Raw genomic sequence first — 15,404 nt, 5'->3', positions numbered from 1 at the left:
CCTCAATTAGACCCTGAATCTGTTCCCTGGGAATGTATTCCTAGTTCATTGTTCTGTGTGTCCTTTTATCCACTTCCTGGGATTTCCTTTTCTGTTATATTTCTTGGCTACATGTAAGAGGGCACTGAGAAATTTTCTTTCCCAGGGAGATGAGCGTATATCCCAGACTGTTGCTTCCCATAGAAGATGTGGGGGCCACGGGTTTAAATCTCAAACCATCACCGCCTCTTTTTACTCCAGACTGGTGGTCCTCGGGGAAGTACAACTTTCAGAAACATAATCAGTTCTGTTTGACTTCATTCAGTTCCATGTGCCAACAGACCCACTCATAATTCATTTGGAGATGTATCCTCTCTCTAGACTTTACTGCAGGTACCTTGGCTTTACCAGGAGTTTGTGGGAAAGCCACTGCTGGTCTCTCTCTTTTTTTTTGGAGTTATGTGGTCTAAAACCTTATGGGTACCATCTTGATTCTTTCAGAGATGTTAACAGTAGGCATTAAGGCCACATCTTTCATTTGTTAAAGGCGGTGTTTTAATTGGCCTTTGTTGCTCAAAGCCCTTTTCAGATTAATCTTTCACTGGTTGGAGAGGAGAATCATTTCTATATTCAAATGCCCAAGACTCCAATTTTCTGGAATCTCTATTCCCTTTCATGCCTCTTTGTACACTGGCCAATTCTCTTGTTTCTTAAGCACTTTGTCGCATGCAGCAAAAGTGACCAGAACACGTTTTAGTTCTGTTGGCCACTCAGCCTAAAGCCTCAGGTAATTAGATGTTATTTGCCTCACAAATTATCACAAAAGACAATTTCACCAAATGTTATGCCATTTACCAAATGCCGTCCTCCAGCCTCCAGTAGATGACTCCTCACTGCCTGCCACCTCCCTGAGAAGCCAGTGCTACATGATTTAGGATTCCTTATACAACCTCTTACTTATGGCACCAAGTCCTATAGATACTATTAGACCAAGTGATGCTGCCATTATAAATTACTCCAAAATCTTACGGCCTGCAGCAAGAATAGTTTATCTTTCAGTCTCACTACGTCTTCCTTCCAGGCCCGTCCACCATGTATAATGCAGGGTGATGGAGAAGCCTCTGTCAGTGTCGCCAGCTATGGTGACAGAGACAAGAGAAATCAAGAGGAAGCATGTGCACTTTATTAAAGCCTTAGCTTAGGAGCAACACAAGTCACTTTTGCTTACATTTTATTAGCTAGAGAAAGTCACAGGCCCAAGTCTGTCATCTGCTGGGTAGCGAAGCACCACCTTCCCCCAGAGAAGGGAAGCGGCCCGCAATACTATCTACCACACTCACCTTATGAGAGACTATCTCAAAAGAGCGCCCCAAAAAATCTTAAGAAGAAAAACTAATATATTCTGCAGTGAAAAATTCTTTTTTAAGTTTCACTCTGAAAATGTTGAGTTGAATGCGTAGCCAAAAAGGAACATTTTGTAAAACTTTTAGGAAACCACCTAACTGGGCAAATGTGTAATGATTACTGTACTGTGGCATCTTCCTATGTGTGAACCAGACATTTACCATGTTGGGTCTTCCGTTCCACGCACAGTGTGTCTCCCCACTTACTAGGTCCTCTTGGACTTCTCTCACTGGCACGGTGAAATCTCAGACCTGTGGCTCCTGTACATACTTTGCTAGCTGAGTACTTAAGTTTTTCTTATCTTTGGATGCTACGGATACTACTCCATTATCTTTGGAGTGATTTTAAATTATATTGTCTTTGTTAATTTAAGAGAGCAAGCGTGAGCTGGAGAGAGGCAGAGGGAGAGAGAGAGAATCTTAAGCAGGCTCCACGCTGAGCGATGCAGGGCCTATCTTGGACCCGCAGTTCAGAATGGCTGTGTCTTCCATGAGCATTTGAAAATGCTGAAGCTGGCTGCAGCAGCTCTAAGGTCTGACCTCGCTCCGATGTGACTCCAAGGGCAGGTTCCAGCTCTCAGGCTCTCTGGCTCTGATTGATCAAATTGCAGCTTTCTAGAGGATTTCTAAGATTTGTTCCCAGTCTCCATTTTATGTGCAATATATATATTTGATAAAAGGTTTTTCAAGGAAATTGTTAGTCTTTGAAAATGTTACTAAATATTCCAGAATATAATATCAACTTGCCCATTTGCTCTCTGAGTTTCAAACAATAGGACATTTGCATGAAACAAACATTTTTAAGAGTAGATTTGATCTTGCAGCTTTTTACCATGTGCTATTCTAGTCCTCTGTTTGGAACATAAAAGTCATTTCCACAGCAACTAATTATAGTATAAGTCACAAGCACTGGTTTATTACCACTGGTGGGGAATTAGAAGCGACCATCATGCAAATATTAAAAGCCTCTTAGTTTTGAAGTTCTCTCAAAAACTAACACAAGCTAATCAAATGCAGAAAAGACACGTACAAGATCCAACGTAGACATGAACTTCTCAGGTTGGCTTTATGGCCAATCAGCTTAACATGAATCTGAAGAGAATTATTTTCTGCCCAGCACTTCGTACCTTTTTCAAAAATCAGCTGAGCATATTTGTGTGGGTCTGTCTCTGGCTTCTCTTTCCTGCTGGTCTCTGCTAACATCCCACTCTCTTGATTTCCGTATGTCATATCTTACTATCGGCTAGTGATTCCTCCTACTTTATTCTTTGTCAACATTGGTTTAGCTATTCCAGGCCCTAGGCCTTTTCACATAAATCTTAGACTAAGTGTAGTTATGTCTACAAAACACTTTCTTGGATTTTAATAGGGATTGAATTAAGCCTATGGATGAATCTAGAGAGACCAGACGCATTTACTATGTTGGGTCTTCCGTTCCACGCACAGTGTGTCTCCCCACTTACTAGGTCCTCTTGGACTTCTCTCACTGGCACGGTGAAATCTCAGACCTGTGGCTCCTGTACATACTTTGCTAGCTGAGTACTTAAGTTTTTCTTATCTTTGGATGCTACGGATACTACTCCATTATCTTTGGAGTGATTATTTTAATTTTTTTCTTTGGACTGATTTTAAATGGTATTGTGTTCGTTTGTTAGTTTAAGAGAGTGAGTATGAGCCAGGGAGAGGAGGGGGAGAGGGGGAGGGAGGGAGAGAGAGAGAGAGAGAGAGAGAGAGAGAGAGAGAAACTTAAGTAGGCTCCACGCTCAGCATGGAGCCTGGTTCGGGGCTCAGTCTCATGACCCTGGAATTATGACCTGAGCTGAAATCAAGGGTCAGATGCTCAAGTGACTGAGGTACCCAGGCACCCCAGTACTGTGTTTTTAATTTGATTTTCTGCATGTTGTCAATTTATAGAAATGTAATTGGATTTTATATGTTGATATTGTGTCTTGTGACCTTCTAAACTTACTAGTTCTAAGAGTTAAAAAAATTCTTTTCTAGTATGTTCTTTGGGACTTCTATACAGACAATGATGTCATCTGCAAATACAGTTTTATTTCTCCCTTTCCAATCTGTATACCATTATTTCTTTTTTCTTGTCTTATTCAATGGCTAGAACTTCAACATTCAATAATAACAAGCTGTCCCTGATCTTAGGGGGAATGCATTCAGCTTTTCACCATCAAATGCTGTTAGCTACAGGTTTTTTTGGAAGATGCTCTTTATCAAGTTGAGGGAGTTCACTTCTTTTTCTAACTTCCTGAGAGTTTTTATCATGAATGGATGTTGGATTTTGTCAAATGCTTCATCTGAGTCAACAGATATAATCACATTATTTTTATTCTTTAGTTTAATCACATAGTGAATTATATTAATTGATTTCCAAATGTTTAACCAGTCTTGCCTACCTGGAATAAATCCCACTTGAACATGGTGAATAATTATTTTTATACATTGTTGGATTTGGCCCGCTGATAATTTGTTGAGGATTTTAGCACCTAAGTTTGTGAGGGATATTGAACTGCAGAGGGTTTGAGTTTTTTGGTTTATTTTGTTTTTACTCTCTTTGGTTTAAGCATTAGAGTAATACTGGCTTCACAGTATTGGGAAGTGTTCTTATATTTTCTAGAAGGCATTATATACACTTAGGTGTTTAATTCTTCTTTAAATGTTTGGTAAAATACTCCAGGGAAGCCATCTGGACCTAGGGGCTTTTTTTTTTTAATTTAATTTTTTTTATTTTTTTTAATTTACATCCAAATTAGTTAGCATATAGTGCAACAATGATTTCAGGAGTAGATTCTTTAGGGGCTTATTTTTAAGAAACTTATAAATTACAAATTCAACATCTTTAATGATTATACGACTATTCAGATTATCTATTTCATCTTAGTTGGGGTTTGGTAGTTCGTGGTTTTGAAGAAATTGGTCCATTTCTCCCAAATTGTTGAATGTTTTTAGCACAAAGTTGCCATACTCCCTTCTTACCCTTTGGATGTCTGCTGGATTTGTATTAATATCCTTTATTCCATTCCTGATACTGATGATTTGCATCCTGTTTTTATTTTTGTCAGTTTACCAATTTTATTGATTTTTTAAAGAATCAGCTTTTTTTTTTTTAATGTTTATTTTTGAGAGAGAGCAAAAAAGCGAGAGTGTGAGTGAGGGATGGCGTCAGCATATTGTCAGCACAGAGCCTGACGCAGGGCCTGAACTCAGGAACCGCGAGATCATGATCTGAGCTGAAGTCGGATGTTTAACTGACTGAGCCACCCAGGCGTCCCTCAAAGAATCAGTGTTTGTTTCATTGGTCTTCTCTGCTGTTTTCCTAGTTTCAATTTTATTGATTTCTGCTCTTATCTTTATTAGTTCTTTCGTTGTCCTTGTTTTCCATACCTTTGGAGAAAGGGCAGGGGTGAAACTAAATCTATGACATGCTAAAAAAACCCGCTGTATTATGTTATATCCTAACCGAAGGGAGAGTGAGGCGGAAGAAAGGACATTCGGGAGGAAGACGGTGAGCACTTGTGCTCAAGGTGCAGAGGAGGGAAGAGAGGCAAAGATCAGGCACCCGAAGGGGCGCTCAGCACTGTCAGTCATCAGGGGACGTGAGTCAGAACCACAGCGAGACAGCACCTCACACCCACCAGGACAGCGAGGACCCAACAGACAGACAGTAAAAGGTATTGGCGAGAACACGGGTAGAGTGGAAGCCCATGTGCTTAGGAGAGTGTGAAGTAGGATCACTACCTTGTTCCTCCAAAACTTAAATACAGTTGCCACTGAACTGTACGTTTTGAAATGGTTGAGATGGTAAATCTGATATTATTGTATTTTACCACAAGAAACAAAAGTTAAACAGAGAATCACTGTAGGGCCCGGCAATTCTGTCAGGTTAGAAATGAAAACACGTGTGCACACAAAACTCGTACGTGGACGCTCGCAGCATTATTATTCCTAACAGCCGGAAAAACCCACACAACGCCCGCCAGCTGTGAATGGCTAAACAAACGGAAGATTATTTGCTCATTTAAACCGAAACATAGACGATACACTATTCCATATAAAGGGATATTATTCAGCCATAAAAAAGGAGTGAAGTGCTGATACTCGCTACCATGAGGATAAACCTTAAAAATATTATGTCTGGTGAAAGAAGCCAGACACGGGAGCCCACATATCGTAAGGTTCCATGAATGTGAAACATCCAGAACAGACGAGTGTAGAGACAGAAGGTAGACTAGTGGTTTCTGTGGGGGAGGAAGAATGGGGAGTGACAGGGATACAAGCGCAGCTTCTCTCTGGAGGGGTGGAAACGTTCTGGAACTAGGCAGTGGCAATGGTTGCAAAATCTTGTGAATGTACTGAAAACTGCTGAATTGTACACCTTAAAAGGGTGAGTTTTATGGTAGGTAAATTATATCCCAATTTTAAAAAGAACAAGGAGAAGGGCATCTCCTGACACAGCGGGCCGGGAGAGAGCACGGGACTCGGAGGGGGGGTCAGTGACAGAGCCGCAGAGCCTTTGAGCTGGGGATTGCAGGTGGGGAGTGCCCGAGCCCACTCGTACTGTGGATCTCAGCACCAACTGCACCCTGAAGGATGGTAATAATTGTCCTGGATGGAGGAGTTCCGGGCTTCAAACTGGAAGAAGAAAAGCCTAAGTAGGTAAAGGGAAAGTTTATTCAAAAAAAGCAAAGATGAGCCAGCAGTGAGGAAGAACAAGGAGTAAGCGTAGACTTCTTTTGTACCTAAACAGTAACTGAGGGCTTCATTGGGGTTGAAAATAGGGCTTCCCTGAAGCCACCCTAGACGGTCGTTGTTGTTGTTGCTCTCAGTAGAGGGGAAGGCGGAAGTCGACAAGGGGAATCTAACACTGCTAGAGTAAAAATGGAAAATAAAGAGCCTGTGGATGAGGACTTCCATGTAAAGTTGTACTGGTTGTGCACTGCACAACCCTAGGAGGTGCCGCTCACAATGATGTGTAAATGAGTGGCATTGCCTAGAGATATGCCATGCACAGTCCTGATCTTGGCAATAGAGGATGCTTCCTCTTTTCAGACAGCAACTCTGAAGACTGGGAGAAGGGCACACATTGACACTGAGGCGGAGTGGGAGGGAGTTCAGGGGCTCATCTCATGTCTGAAGGCTTCTTTGTCATTCAAGTAAAAGGTGAGGTTTTCTTTCAAGATTAGAGAGAAGAGTAGACGTTTGTGGCAAGTCTAAAAACATCTGGAGCAGCCAATGAGTAGAGACTAGACAACTGTGTGGCCTGGGGGTGAAGGGGGTGTGGAGGAGGAGTCTGGACTGCATCCTATGGCAGGACTCCCAGGAAGGGAGCGCAGACAGGAGAGGAGGGCTGGGCGGCCAGAGAGGAACCCGGGCCACAGTTTGGGGGGGAGGTGGGGTCTCGGGTCTCAGTATGAGGTGGCCCCGGAGGGGTGGCCAGTATGGGGGAGGCCCCGGCCCAGATGCTACAGATGGTACAGGGGACCCAGGCCCGGTGGCCAGACTGCAGGTCGCTGCTGGGAGCTGGCTGAGGCCATGACCGCCTTGCCCTATGGCGGGGGGGGGGGGGGTGGGGGGAGCCGCCATGCCCTCCCCGCCCCCTCCTCCGGCCTAATGCTCTGCTGTTCCGTGGATTTTGTGACCTCCCCCTCGGATGCCATCATGAGCCTAATTCCCACAACCACTCTTCAGAATCCAGCTCAACGTATACCTCCCTCCTCTTGGGTATGCAAGAGTAATTTTCCCAATTCTTAAAATTCAAGTTAGGGTTGAAGTCTTGTGATGGTGGGGGCCTGGAGAGGAGATGCCTTCTGGCCAACGGGCTCCATGCTATTCCCGCATTCACCCAACAGACGCACACTGAGACCGCACACCTCACGGGGAGGCAGGGGGCAGGGCCCCCATAAAGGGACGCTGAGGCAGGGACATTCCAGCGGGACGGGCCGGATAGACACCATGGGTATTTGTGGTGGCAGGGAGGTCGGGTCCTCGAGGGAAGCCGTGGGGCTGCACGATGGGCTGCTGGGGAGTCACGGGGACGCTCGGGGAAAGAGCCTCTCAAGTGAGGGAAGCAAAGGCCTGGGCGAGGCAAGTACCTGCAGTGCCCGGTGGCCGTGGGGGCCCAGGTGGGGAGGGGTTGGTGCCCGTGCTGGACGGGGGGCCGGCCTCACAGGGCTTCGGAAAGGACCGTGAAGCGCACAGAGAGGGAAGCACAGCGGCCTGAGCACCCCAGCCTTGGTGGGGCGGTGCCTCCAGGGGGGACTCCTGAGGGGAGCCAGGCTGGGGGGGGAGGAGGCCCGAGGCAGGAGGGAAGGTGGGGCGAGCAGCTGCTGGTGGGGGGACGGAGAGCAGGGCGGTGGCCTTCCCGACAGGTGGCCACCCAGCGCCTCTCGCGCCACACAGCAGCATCTCGGCTTGGCTCGAGGCGGGGCGTACCTGCCCCGGGGAAACTGAGTGCTCCTCCTTGTTCCGGAGAGGAGCTGCTACCTGCCTCCCTTGCAGCTACAGCCCTGCTCTGGAAAGGCTGCAAGGCAGCTGTGTGCAGCAGGGCCTAGGCGGGATTCCCTCCTGACAAGGGGGGGCTCCGAGGGGGAGCCCCCACTTCCCTCTCTTCTCCTGAGAGAGGGGGCAGCAGGTACTTCACAATCGGGACCAGGAAAAGCTGACAGCCCGGGGACACAGACGCAGGCGTCTGAGACACTGTCCGGCCGCGCAACAGAACCCGAGGCCGTCGCCCCCAGAATTCTCTGTGAGTGTAGGTCACCATCAGGCAGGGACCGTCCCTTGTGGCCTGAGGTGCTCCCGGCCTGATGGGGTGGGAGCGCGGAGACAAGGGCCCGTGCCCAGCACAGCGCACGCACACCCCACGCGCGTGTGGAGGGGGGCGGACTCCCACCCTGGGCTCTTTAGTATCTGCGGTACATTCTCTAGCAAGGGGCTTCGTGTTTGGAGGCGAAGGGCACGGGTTCTTTCAGAATTAGGGAAACTGGCATCCAGTTGTCTACTGCTTCCTTCAAACGGATCAACCACTGCAGACACATAACTTCTTTCTTAAAAAATAGTCTTGGAATAACTTCAGGCTTTTGAAAACTCATGTCAGCATTCCTGCAGATCTGATAACATTGTGAGCTCATATATCTTACCACAGTGAAGTCAGGGTAGAAAATACATCGTCTTTTTCAGATTCCCGGAATAGCTTCCAAAGTTCCGGATCCCCAGATAAGTGTGCAAGAATGTGCAATTCAATCTGTGAAAAGTCTGTGAGATAAGAGTCTACGCTAATTCGGAATCCACGAACAGCCTCTTGTCGTTGTACCCGTGGCCCAGCCCACCCTCAACTTTCCGTCCTCACTGCGGCCTCTCTAGCGACATCCCCCCACCCATCTGCCAGGTTCCTTTGGCCTCAGGGCCACCGGCCATCCCTGTCTCTGCAAGTCTAAGTAAGAGATTCCCCCCGCCCGCCTCTGTGAGGCCAGCAGCGCCTCGCCTGTTTATTCTGTACATCAGAAGTGTGGAAGGGCCTGCTGTGTGCCAGGCTGTGCGCTTGGCATTTGTTAGGGAACAGAACAGACCAGCCTTTCTCCGCAGAGCCTACGTTCCAGGAGCAGGAGGCACTGTGAGTTATCTAGAGTGTCGGAAGACGAGAAGTGGAAAAGACGGATCAAGAAAGGAGGTTGATGAGTGAGTGGGCCGTCGGTATACACGTCCCTGAGACAGTGATGTCTGAGCAAAGGCACAGAGGAGGTGAAGGAGGGAGCTAGAAGGTCTCTAGTGAAGAGGTTCCATGCTGGGCACGAGGTGGGGCTGGCCCACGTTGGAGGCCAGCACATCTGCAGCGAGTGAGCAAGGCAGGGAGCCAGGGTGATGAGGACAGATGGCAGGAAGGAGAGGCAGACGGGGTGGGGCTGTACAGGGGCATCTGGGGTCTAGACAGGGTGAGGGACCCTGGGAGCAGATCTGCTTCTATGCACTATGCACAAGAAATCTCTCCGCATAAATTTTTGCCTTAGGATTTATTTTAAAGAGTGAATTCTGTAAGCACTTTTGAAGTATTCGTCTCCAAACACATGAACTGTATGAGATGCATAAAGTGAGCTGCAGTGACACAGGGTGTCTCTCGGACATAGTCTGCCCGCACCTGCCGCCAGGAAGGTGTGGCCCTCGGGTGAGACCAACGTGCTCCTTGGGGAGACGGTGAGCCTTCGGCCTTCCGCACCTGAATTGTTATTTCAAGGGCACTTGGCGAATCTGGACACGAGCTTCTTCACAGCCAGTTCTCACAAAGTTTATTCAAATATCATTCCACATTTAAGAGTCCAGATTTCTGACTGCTGAATATATTTATTAACATAATTTAGAAATATCATGGTACTGCTGAGAGTAAAGTGGATTTTCTGTTGTTAAAATTTTATGTTGTGTCTGGAATTCCTGGTGAGGAAAAGCTCAAAAACTACTGACTCTTGAACGTACTCCAGTTAAGAACAGTCTAGAGACTCCCTGAACCTCTCCGACCAGGAGACAGACTTTGGGGAAGTGCGGTCCTACGATGCACCAATGTGATTTGAAGGGCGGCAGGAGGCAAAGTTGTTATGGTCACCTCCACGGTCCTGCTTAAGTGTGACTTCGTGTATTTGAAAAGGACCCCTCGTCATGATTCACTGTTTTGTGGGGACCCAGCAGAAGCAGCAGCTCCTGAAGCAGAGGGGGCAGGACCCCCCCGCCCCAGGGTGCAGGACCCCAGGGGGAGGGGCCACAGAACCTTCTTTGCTCAGGTTTGAGCTTTTTCTTTTTTATAAAAATGTAACCAGCAGCATTACCATGGAAGGGCTCAAAAGAAAGGTGTTAGCATGCTTTTATAAACATTTCCAGTAGTTTTCAGACTTTAATAAAAGCCAGTTTTACTGTGTTTGTTTTTCTCCTCTATTGGGAAGCTGGTGAGGGAGAGATGGTGGGAGGGGAGCTGCTTTCCTTGTATAATTATCATCTATTTTAACTCCCTAAAAGGAGGTGCCATATCAGTTTATTTTTCAATGCGTACTTAAATCCTGGTCAGGCAAATACAGAGAACTTCAGGAACCAAAGAAATTAGTTCTACAGAAAAGCAATTATATACACTTGTAGGGTTTTAGAAAAATGTTACCCCAGACTTCAGCAAAGTAGAAAGAAATAGGTTACCTTTAAAATACTGCGGTTTAGTAATCCGAACTGGGTGCTTGGAGATACCTTGAATATTCTGTGAAGAAGAGGAGGACAGTTTTAGCTAAAATATCTACTCATAAATTAACCTGTATCATTTAATATTATTATTTATTATTGTTTTCATTTTTCTTAATGTTTATTTTTGAGAGAGAGAGAGAGAGAGAGAGAGGGAGGGAGGGGCAGAGAGAGAGGGAGACACAGAATCTGAAGCAGGCTCCAGGCTCTGAGCCGTCAGCACAGAACCTGACGTGGGCCTCGAACTCATGAGCTGTGAGACCATGACCTGAGTTGAAGTCAGACGCTCAACTGATTGAGCCACCCAGGTGCCCCTCTTGTTTATTATTTTTAAAGTAAGCTCTACACCCAATATGGCACTTGGACCCATGGCCCCGAGATCAAGAGTCACACGCTCAATCGACTGAGCCAGGCAGGTGCCCCCAAATCTGTATCACTTAAGGGCATTTAAAATGCGTCATATTTTATCAAAATACCTAGTGCCAATACACATTATGCACAGGCATATTACTGCTCAACACAAGAGTCTAATACTGAAACATGACTCTGTTGAGTACACCACTAAGTATAGCTGGCAAATATGAGAACAATTCTTTTTGACTCTAGCCTGTGCAGCCCTTATTGTAATTATACACAGTAATGCTGTTAGCAGCAGCCTAAATTACAAACTTAGTTAAAATTTTCTATATAACATGCTAAATGTAGATTTCTGTGAAGTCTGTATATTGTAGTTTCCCCTTAAAAACATATTTTAAGATGAAAATCCTGGTCTCTCCACCCTTGTCTGGTGCTCTTGGCACTCGGTACTGGCCTCAGTCTGGGCACGTGCAGCCACCCCGTGGCTGGTGGCCACTTTGTCCACATCCCCTGCAACAGCTTGCTAAGCACCTTCACACCTTCACAACTTGGACTGAATGGCCGCTGACTTCTAGCCTGTCACTGCCATTCAAACTGAGAACTTCTGGAGCAGTATCCTTTTGTGCTCGGTAGTACCTTCCACAGAGACACCCTGCTTTGCCTGTAATGGAACTCGTTGGGCACTGGTTGGTCTACACTCCCTGACTACTCTGGTGAGGCTGCTGGGCATCTCAGACCCTGTGATTCAGGCCCAGCAACCCCAGGAGGCAGGCACCATCACCCTATTTTTTAAGGTGAGGATATTGAGGCCCAGAGGTATGAAGCTAGTGGCTCTCAAGTTTTCTGTACAACAGAATCACATGACATTTAAAAACAATACCAAATATTCACACGATAAGCTCAGTAACAGAATACAGACAACAGAAAACAAGAGCCAGTGAACTTAAAGACAGATCAATAGAAACTATCCAACATAGAGGAGAGAAGAAAAATGTTGGGGGAACATGAACAGAGGCGCAGGGACCTGTGGGATAATATCAAAAGTACAATATGATTGTGTGTCATTTTATTATTTAAAAAAATTTTTTAATGTTTATTTTTGAGAGAGACAGAGAGAGCATGAGTGGAGGGAGGGGGAGAGAGAGAGAGAGAGAGAGAGAGAGAGAGAGACAGAATCGGAAGCAGGCTCCAGGCTCCGAGCTGTCAGCACAGAGCCCAATGCAGGGCTGGAACCCACGAACTGCGAGATCATGACCTGAGCCAAAGTCACACGCTAAACTGACTGAGCCACCCAGGGGCCCCTGATTGTGTTATTTTAGTCCCTGAAAAAGACTTGTGTACACACACACACACACACACAAACCCTTAAATAATGGCTAAAAATATCCCAGATTTAGTGAAAAACATGTTTTTCAGATTCAAGAAGGTGAACAACCTTAAATAAGATGAATTAAAAGAAAATCAGGCCTGGAAACATCACAGTCAAACTGCTGAAAACCAAAGATTAAGAACAAAGTTGAAAGCAGGCCAAGCAAAATGACACAGGACACGCAGAGGGGCGACCACGCGGGCGGCTGCAGGCCTCCCTGCTGGAGCCAGGTCCACGGACGACAGCGGGGCGGGACGCAGGCTCTGTCAACTCAGAACTGCTCTTCGACAAACTGTGTCCTCCCAGAATGATGGCAAACTGAAGATACCCTTGGGCGAATAAAAACAGACAACGTGTCCTCCGGGGCCTGCTCTGAAGGAGGTGCTAAGAAAGTTGTTCAGGCTGAAGGGGAAGGTCCCAAGAAAGCCTGGAACTTGAGAAATGAAGTGAGCAACAGAGAGGCTCAGGACCCGGAGAAGCGTAACAGACTATTTTTTCCCAAGCTCTTTAGAATATTTACTACTGTTCAAAGCAAACACTATAACACTTTCTGGGGTGTTTATAGCGTGTGCAGACATAACGCATAGCGGCGATGACAGAAGATGGTGTTTGTAAGTCTTCCACAACTTACGGAAAGTGGTAAAATGTTCCATGCAAAAATACACTGGAAATTGATATGTATACTATAATTCGGTAGCCATCACTAAAAAATATTACACAACGAGATGTAGCAAAAAATCCAATATACAAATTGAAATGGAATTCTAAAAATTATTCAGTAATTCAAAGAAAGGTATGAAAGAGGGAACAGAAGAACAAAAACAGAAGGAACTAACAGAAAAACAAAATGGTGACCCAAACCCAACCATACCAGTAATCACACTCAATTTAAATACTTTAAACACACCAATTAAAAACCGAGTTTGTTTGAGTGCACAAAAAAGACCCAACTATATACTGTCTACAAGAAATCTACTTTAATAAGATTTAGATAGATTACAAGTAAATGGATGAAAGAAGATATATGCCATGCAAACACTGATTAGAAGACATCTGGAGTGGTTACATTAACATAAGACAAAGCATCATTCAGAAGGGAAAATACCTGTATGAAGAAAACATCATGGAATGATAAAAAGGTAAATTTACAAAGAAATATAAATTCTAAATGTGCAGACATCTAACAACAGAACTTAAAAACACACAAAACAAGAACTGGTAGGCTTGCAACAAGAAACAGACAAATCCACAATTACATTACAGGTGTAAACACCCCTCTCTCAGTAGTATGTAGAAATGTGGAGATAAAATCAGCAAGGATACAGAAGACCTGAGCAACACTGTCAACCAGCTTGACCTGACTGACATTTATAGAACACTATGTCCATAGACAGAACACCTATTCTTTTCAAGTGCACCTGATACATTGGTCAAGATAGACAACACCATAGCTTATAAAACAAGCAGATTTAGAAGAATTCAAATCATTCAAAGTGTGTTCTCTGGCCGTAATAAAGGTAAACTAAGAATTATCTGGAAAATTCACAAATACTTGGACATTAAATAACATACTTCTTAATTAGTCAGGAGTCAAAGTAGAAGTCTCAAGGGAACTTAGAAAATATATTGAATGGAGCACAGAATAAAACACACAGAATCAGAATTCATGGCATGGGGCCAAAGCAGTACTTACAGGGAATTTTATAGCATGAAATGTTTATATTGGAGAAAAAGAAAGGCCTCAAGTCAATAATTTAAGCTTCTACCTTGAGGAACTAGAAAGAGAAGAGCAAATTAATTCTAATGCAAGAAACAGATAACGGAGCTGAAATTAATGACATTTAAAACAGAAAAGTAATACAGCTGACCCTTGAAAACATGGGCTTAAACCGTGCAGACCCACATACACATGGGGTTTTTTGAAAAATACAGGACAGGACTGTACATGTATTTTCTCTTCCTTGGGATTTTCTTAATGGCATTTTCTTTTCTCTAACTCACTTTATTGTATGAATATGGCACATAATACAGAATATGTTGATCAACTATATCTGTTATTGGTTAGGCTTCCGGTCAACAGTAGGCTGTTTGGGGGAGTCAAAAGTCCTATGTAAATTTTCTACTGAGCTGGGGGTCAGTGCCCCAACCCTTGTGTTGTACAGGAGTCAATTGTGCTGAAAAATCAGTGAAACCCAAACCCAGTTCTTGTAAAAGACCAATAAAAATGATAAACCTCTACCTAAACTGTTCAAGAAAAAAAAGAGGAAGGTGAAAATGATCAATTTCAGGAATGAAAGGCAGATATCACCACCGAGCACACAGACACTAAGGACAATAAAGAAACTGTATGAGCACAATATGCCCATAAACTCGACAACTTAGATGAAGGGGGCAAGTTCCTTGAAACACACAAATTATCAAAATTCACTCAAGAAAAAACAGGAAATCTGGATAACCTACATCTATTAACAAAAATTGACTCTGTAGTTAAGAACCTTTCCACAAATAAAATTCTAGGTCCAGAAAGTTTCGGTGGTGAATTCTACCAGTTATTTAAGGAATAAATAATATAAATTCTGCATGATCTCTACCAGAAAGTAAAAAGAGAATACTTTCTAACTCATTTTATGAGGCCAGTAATATCCTAATAGCAAAACCAGACAAAGGCATTTCAAGAAGAGAAAACTACAGACCAATATCCTTCATGAATATAGCCAGAAACAATCCTAAACAAAATATTAGCAAATCAATTCAGCAATAGGACAATTGTCATGACCAAGTGGGGTTAATCCCACAAACCCCAGCCTTGGTTGGTTCAACATTTAAAAATCCATCAGTGTTATTCCCTATATGAATACATTGAAAAAAAAATCATATGACCTTAATAGATGCAGAGAAAGCATTTGAAAAAAATTAAATATCCCTTCATGATAAAAACTGCTCTCAGTAAACTAGGAATGGGAAGAAATTCTCTACCTTGACAAGGAGAATCTGTGACAAAACGTAAAATGAACCCTACCCCTGATGGTGGAAGACTGTCTCCTCTTCCACCACCATGGGGGCGGGGCTCAGAT

At 44.5% G+C, this 15,404-nt stretch overlaps 1 long non-coding RNA gene across 2 annotated transcripts in view; it reads right to left on the bottom strand.

The window, feature by feature from the left end:
* Window positions 1-15,404, bottom strand: part of LOC147582151 (uncharacterized) — a 70,757-nt gene that overhangs the window by 33,243 nt on the left and 22,110 nt on the right. Inside the window, exons 2-3 of one of the 2 annotated variants that reach the window (XR_015250648.1) lie at window positions 10,566-10,623; window positions 8,534-8,648 (exon numbers count right to left, since the gene is read on the bottom strand). This is a non-coding gene — a long non-coding RNA (uncharacterized LOC147582151). The remainder of the gene's footprint in view (window positions 1-8,533; window positions 8,649-10,565; window positions 10,624-15,404) is intronic. The other variant, XR_015250649.1, reaches the window with a different exon arrangement.

This window comes from Puma concolor, chromosome B1 (genome assembly GCF_028749965.1).
Source record: "Puma concolor isolate L17-30 chromosome B1, mPumCon1.1.hap2, whole genome shotgun sequence".
Taxonomy (NCBI): Eukaryota; Metazoa; Chordata; class Mammalia; order Carnivora; family Felidae; genus Puma; species Puma concolor.
This window is presented reverse-complemented; position numbering and strand designations above follow the sequence as displayed.